The following is a 6,612-nucleotide window of genomic DNA, read 5'->3' on the forward strand; positions in this document are numbered from 1 at the left end:
TTGCTACATACCATTGACATATAGTAGGACTGTTTTTCATACCCTGCAGCAACACCGTCCATTGGTATCGCTTACAAGGACTCATGTTGTTTCTGCTAGGAATTGAAAAAGCAAACATTTACCAGCTTCATGTAAAGGAATACTGAAAAAAACAATCTTTTTAAATCGATTATCAAAATGTCCCAGTTTCACGGGATCATCGTTGGGGAAGGCATGCCCGATTGCAGGGCTCCCATTCCCTCCACTACATCATTTACTTTCCTTAAATCTTGTAACAAATGCCATTTGCCTGATTTCTTCTTTATCACAAACACAGGGGCATTCCAAGGACTATAGGAAGGTTCTAGGTGTCCTTGTGCTAATTGTTCTTTGACTAATTGTTGGAAGGCTACACATTTTTTTCCTCAGGAAGAGGCCACTGTTCCACCCAAACAGGGGTATCTGTCTTCCAAGTCAAAGGCAGAGTAAGTCTTTGTACACACTCCATCACAATGGTCCCTATTAAAAATCCTTCTGGGTACCAATAATAACTCCCCACTGTCCCAAAACATCCCACCCCCACAAATTCATAGGGACATCAAGCACATAGGGACAGATCGTTGCTGTCTGGCCCTCGGGGCTTCAAACTTGCACCATATACCAACTTTGGACGCTGCGTCACACCACCCACTCCTGCCAATATGGAACCTGCTGAACAGACAGGCCAAGAGCAAGGCCAGATGTGCGCAGACATAATAGTTACATCTGCTCCCATGTCAATCATTCCAGTCACCTGTATTGCAGAAGGAGTCCCTTTGGCAAAGGTGATTTTACAGGTTAGAGTTGGTTGAGCATTTTGTACGCTCTGAGTCCAGAGAATTTGTGGTGTTCCTGTCAAACTGAACCCTTCTTTGCCCTGGACTTTGTCATGGGCATAATTAACTTGCACGCAGAAAGGAATTAATTGTGCAATCCGGCTACCTTCAGCAATTGACACGGGGAGGGGGGGTGGGGGGGTCCACACCCTTGCTTGAATCTGACCTATATAATCAGCATCAATGACTCCTGGTAAGACAAACAAACCTTGTAATGTTACACTAGAACATCCAAGCAACAGCACACTCATTTTATTGCCAATGGGTCCCACGGCATTCAGTGGGACCTCATGTACTTTATCATCCTCTAGTGTGATGGCGGCTGCTGTGGTAACATCCAATCCGGCACTCCCTGAAGATCAGTCTGTGAGTTGGCTGCATAAGCCTGGAATTGTTGTGGAGGATTCATTTCTATCATCACCACGGTTCCTCTCCCCATTCCCCTGCTTCCTGTTGCCACCTACAAGTAACTGTCCTTGAGTGTTAAATTTAGATCTACAGTATTTTGCAAAACGCCCTGGTTTGTTACACCAATGGCATACCAAACCAGAGCCATCAGCCCTTCCCTGCCTCCATCTCTTTGGACAGTCCTTCTTTAGGTGACCTTCTTGCCCACATGTGTAACAACAGCAAACGACCCTGACTGCATCAGCAAAGGTCTTTGCCAGACGCTCTGTTTGGAAGGCAGCAGTTCCCACCTTCCCACATACATCCATTAATTCTATTAAAGTGGGATTACGATTCACAATGCCTGCAATCACCTTTCTACAAGGTGATGAAGTTATGAAGTGGAGTCTGTGGCTGGGTAAAACCTAAAAAAATGAAAAATGTCTACAGATATTGGTGTTTTTTAAACTCAGTCTAATTTTTTTTTAAAAGCATTTCATCATTTCTGCTGGGAGTAGGTGCAAAGCTCCAGCCACTAGAAAGGTACACAGTCAAATGTACAAACTAATTCATAAGGTCCATGTTGTTATTTCCTGTAAATTGCTATTTGAAATTAATTTTCCCCAAAGGTTGACAGATAAATTTCTCTCTACTTTTACAGATTGTTCTGGCAAATAGACAGTAACCAAAAGCATAAAGCATAATTCAGTTATGAAACATTGTATTTTTGTCCAGTAAGAAAATTGTAGGCTTCTCCATCTATCATTTGCTATGGGTGAAATACACTCACCAACTCCAAGGAATTGATTTAGCACTGAAGAGAACTAGAGAAAATCCTGGAGAACAAGAGCTTGGCAGGAGCTGTGGAAAAAGCATTTAAGAATAAACGCTCAGTCCTAAGGGGAACAGTGAACAGTTTAACAGACTTAGTATGCCAGGCAGATGGCAGCACTTTTTTCATCCCCTGCAAGCCCAAACAGCAGCCAGTTGCTCTCTTTAATGAAGTCTACACTCCTTGCATAAACTAAGCCAAACTGAACTTAATTAACTGAGGAATGGATTGTTTCTACATAAAGTGACAGTGTGGAATATTTTGATACAGAAGAGTAAAGGAGATGTGGGAACAATATGGATTTTTATTTTCTGCCCCAGTTTTCCCAGCAGTACCCCTAAGGTTGCAGGGCATGTCTCATTGCTAGGGGAGGGCTGAACATGCCTTACAATGAGAATTCATTATCACTTGGACAGAAGCAAGAGCTGAAATGACATTTGTCACTCCCTTTTGAAGGGGGACTTGTCACCTCAAGGGGTCAGAGATGACTAAAGACAAATTTTGAAGATAGCTTAGAACAGACTCAGATGTTCAGTTTTTGGTTGGAGCCTTGTTCTGAAGTACATAGCATGGCAGACAGGGGGTGCATTCTCTGAAACTTTTCAAGACTGATACATATTAAGGAAGCATCTTTGTGAAACCTAAAATAACAATGCCCATGATGGAAGCAAAGGGGAATGCAAGTTCCCAAAAAACCAGTCTGGGTAGTTCCAGAAATGCATTGGTTTGGATTATGCAATAATTACATAAGTATGGTGAGACACTCCAACCATTAGTAAAAGACATAGATACGACTGGTTTATTTTATTGGTTTTTATCTAGCTGGACTATATCAATCATTGATCTTTTCTTGATTAAATTTTGTACTTCTCAGCATTTGGTTCCAGATCTGAAACTTGTCAGGGTTCAAGGCTATTAAGACCCAGGAGTATGGTTTCAGTCCGTTAGGTTCATAGCTACAAGTCAGAAACTTGACTGTTGACAAACACTATTAATAAATAAATAAAAAGGTATATTTCAAGCCAGGACTCTTTCAGGCTTGTGTCAAGCAGCGATTCTAACTACATTTCTTTTCTTCTTTGTAGAAGAAGGTGCTAATCTTGAAGTCTTCACCCAGAATTGCGAGAGACTAACTATGGAGCCTGAAATAGAAAAGGAAAGCAACTTCATGATTTATGAGAGTGCAGGAACCATCCATCCAGCTTCAGAAGTGCTCTGTACTGAAAAGACATTACAAACAAAGAATGCAAATTTACAGACCTGTTCTCAACACCATGCTTCTTGTGATAAGAAAGTAAGTTGTCACCAACAAGTCTTCAGTGAGCAAAGAATTAATATTATTAGTAATGGCAACAAATCAAAGAATGACATTTCACCTTTTCCATTATGGGATACAGACTCTGTTCCTGAAACAAGAATGTTTATGTGCTGTTCTCTTTTCTGCAAAGCTATGTGATGAGCCAAGGGAGGAAGACCAAACGTGTAGTTTTGACTCACACAGTAGCAACGACACAGATATTCTCTGCAGTCTGTCATGTGATTAATCTCTGTCTGAAGCTAATCCCAAGCCAGTCTTGGAATCTGGAGAACCTGGGTGCAGAGAAGATGCTGATATATCTGCAGTGCATGACAAGCTGTGGAAGCTTCTTCATGAAGAAGAGTCAGATTATCAAATCCCATTTGAAAACCAGGGCATCACAAGTTTAGATGTTAGGCCAACAGATAACAAAGTCACAGAACTGGACTTCATACAGGAGACTGGTTCTGATCACCCTTTGCCAATAAATTTGATATTAGAGGAACCTATTATGCAACCAGCTAGTAGACAAAGAACAGAGAAATAAGAGTGCAATGTTTCTAATATCTTACTTAAAACAGATGAAGCATGTAACAGTGCATCCATAGGAAACATTTGTCTTGCACAAGTGGTAGAAACAGATAGTATATGTCTAGATTCTAGCACTGGAAATAAAATGGAAACACCATCCATTTGTGTTTCAGCAAATAGTATCATACATACAGATGAGTGCTTGGAGCAGAAGCCAAATCAAACGTTAACCGACAGTAATGGATCCATTCAAATGACTGTCGCTTGGGAAGGAAAGCTTACCATTAATAATGCTTCCCAAATTTGTGATGCAGATTCTCTTCAAAGATTAAAAAATGCTCAGAGTGTTAATTTAGCATGTGAAAAAAACCCCAGCTTACATGTCAGATAAGTTGCATGGGACAATTGGACAATTGCTTCATACTGAGCACAATACATCCTTGATAAATGAGTCTGTAACGGGTAAAGGGTGTCATTTTAGAGGCTGTTATCCAGCAAGAAAAGCATTGGCTTATTTCCCTGAAAAGACAGGCATTTTCACCAGTGAAAATACTGGTCAGTTTACACATGGAGAACACTCTTCTGTTAACACCATACATAAAAATTCTGAAAATAATTTACAAGAAAGAGGAGATCACTCAGACTTGGATGCGCAAAATGACACTAATTCTGACAGCTATCATCTTTCAAAAAATAAGGACTGTCAAGTTTTTCAAGTTGTTTCTGATGCACAGAAATATGGTTATGTAATGCAATTGCCCACTTTTAATTAAGACCCCTGAAACCATAACACAAAAAATCTACCCCAAAATATAGACCAGCTGACAGAAATAGAAAAACAAGAAGTGGCATTCACTCCCTCCCCTGGGGATCCATTTTTTAAGAGATTTTTATGTAGAAGTGCCCAGATACAAACCTTGTCAAACAGGAGAAAACCAGAGAGAGATTTGCATGGGTGATGAACAAAGGGCTGGAACTTCCCGTGACTCAGGAGTTAGTCATGTTTCAGAGAGTCAGGCTGCACTTTCCCCTCATAATACATCAGAACAAGGTGTATTTTTTTTGCTGACAGCACCTTCAAGTCTGATGAAGGGTTAAAAACTGATTCTTCAAAAAAAATCAGGCATATGCATCTGTAAGTGTAACATCAGTTAGTACCCTGCTGCCTAGAAAGACTCAAAATGAGTATCACAGCATAGCAAATTAAGATTATAGAGATACCAGTGATCAGTTTGGATATCCAACAAGGGACTGTAAAAGAAACATTACCATTCTTCACACCTGTAAGCCAGTCAGAGAGCCATCTTACCAGTATATCATCAATGGGGTGTCTTGGCACAGGAAGTCAGGTAAAAACCAAATCCACACAAACTGTTGTCAAAGTAGATGAAAATTTGAGTAGGCTGGAAACTTTCTGCAAAGCATTGAAGGATCAGCTCCATAGGGTGCCTGAAGAAAACGAGGAAGCAGTCTTGTGTGAAAATAAAAGATTCCAAGAGCTATTGGATATAACCCAGATGAAGCTCCTTTGCACAGTTTAGCTAGCTCTAAGGCTCAGAGACAGTTTATGAATATTAGCACTAAGCAGTCCTGTCCTGACTTGATCTCTTCCAGCAAGTTAACTGAGGTTGATAATTCAATTAAGTCTACAAAGTATGATAAAGAAGTCATGACATCAGAGAGTGTAGTAACTGGTTTAGTTAATTTGCCACCAGATGATTCAGGGAACAACCAGTATTTTCAAGAACCACCATCATGCAGCAGAACTCAGCCATTCTCCTTAGTGTCAACCCCATATGATCTGTTCCCAGTCAATAAGGAAAGGCTAAGAAATCAGGAAGGGTCAAAATCCTACCAGACATCACCAGCTGTTGCCGAGACTGAGCCCATCAAATATAAACAAGACAAAGCAAGGAGTGGGCCTTCATCTGCTGGAGCCAAGAAGAAATTGCCACCAGCAACGCTGTCAAAAAAACCTCGACTGGAGGAGAGAGGAAATGTCAGCAAGGATCCTAGCTGTGTTGAGAAGTCTTTGAAGAGTGAGACAGGCATGATTCATAAAGAAGATAGAAAAGAGCAAAGGAAAATAATTTTGAAGAAGGATAGCACAGGTAAGACAAAACTGATTTTCATTTCTGTCCTTTCCCATCATTCTGGCTACACTACAAAATTCAAATTCGTTAAACACACTGCAAGCCTACTTTGGTCTAAATTGTGTCAGCTGAAGGCATCCTGCCCTCACCAATTTTAATTTCTAGTTCTGTGAACTTAGTAACTACTGCTGTGCCCATGCCACAGAGCTGAACCCTCCCTAACATCCTTTTCCTAGCTGGCAAATATATTAAATTTATGAATTTTAACCTGTTTGAAATAGTTACTTCTTCATTGGTCTTTTCAATTAACTTTTCAGGGATGTATAGCATAATGGAACCAGATGAGCTTGTAACTGAGGAGAGTTAACTGGAGCCTCCCCCATCAATTGTGGAATCCCTGCCCCAAAATGTGGATCATCCTGGGGGTATTCCAAATTCATCAATGATTGCTCATTTGCCAAGCACCTCCAATTTGACTCAAACATTAACATTTGCATAGGGGTCAGTATAATTTGTGCAATTGAACGGCAATCGTGAGCAGTAAGTTCTGCTGTGAAAGTACTACGTAACAATGACTGAGCATAGGGTGAGCCTATTCCATACTGTATACAGGTTGAT

General features: G+C 40.6%; 1 pseudogene; it reads left to right on the plus strand.

Moving 5' to 3' along the window:
* The first annotated feature begins 1,169 nt into the window (after positions 1-1,169).
* On the plus strand, positions 1,170-6,361 carry LOC121080669 (annotated as a pseudogene).
* The last annotated feature ends 251 nt before the right edge of the window (positions 6,362-6,612 follow it).

This window comes from Falco naumanni, chromosome W, assembly GCF_017639655.2.
Source record: "Falco naumanni isolate bFalNau1 chromosome W, bFalNau1.pat, whole genome shotgun sequence".
Lineage (NCBI taxonomy): Eukaryota > Metazoa > Chordata > Aves > Falconiformes > Falconidae > Falco > Falco naumanni.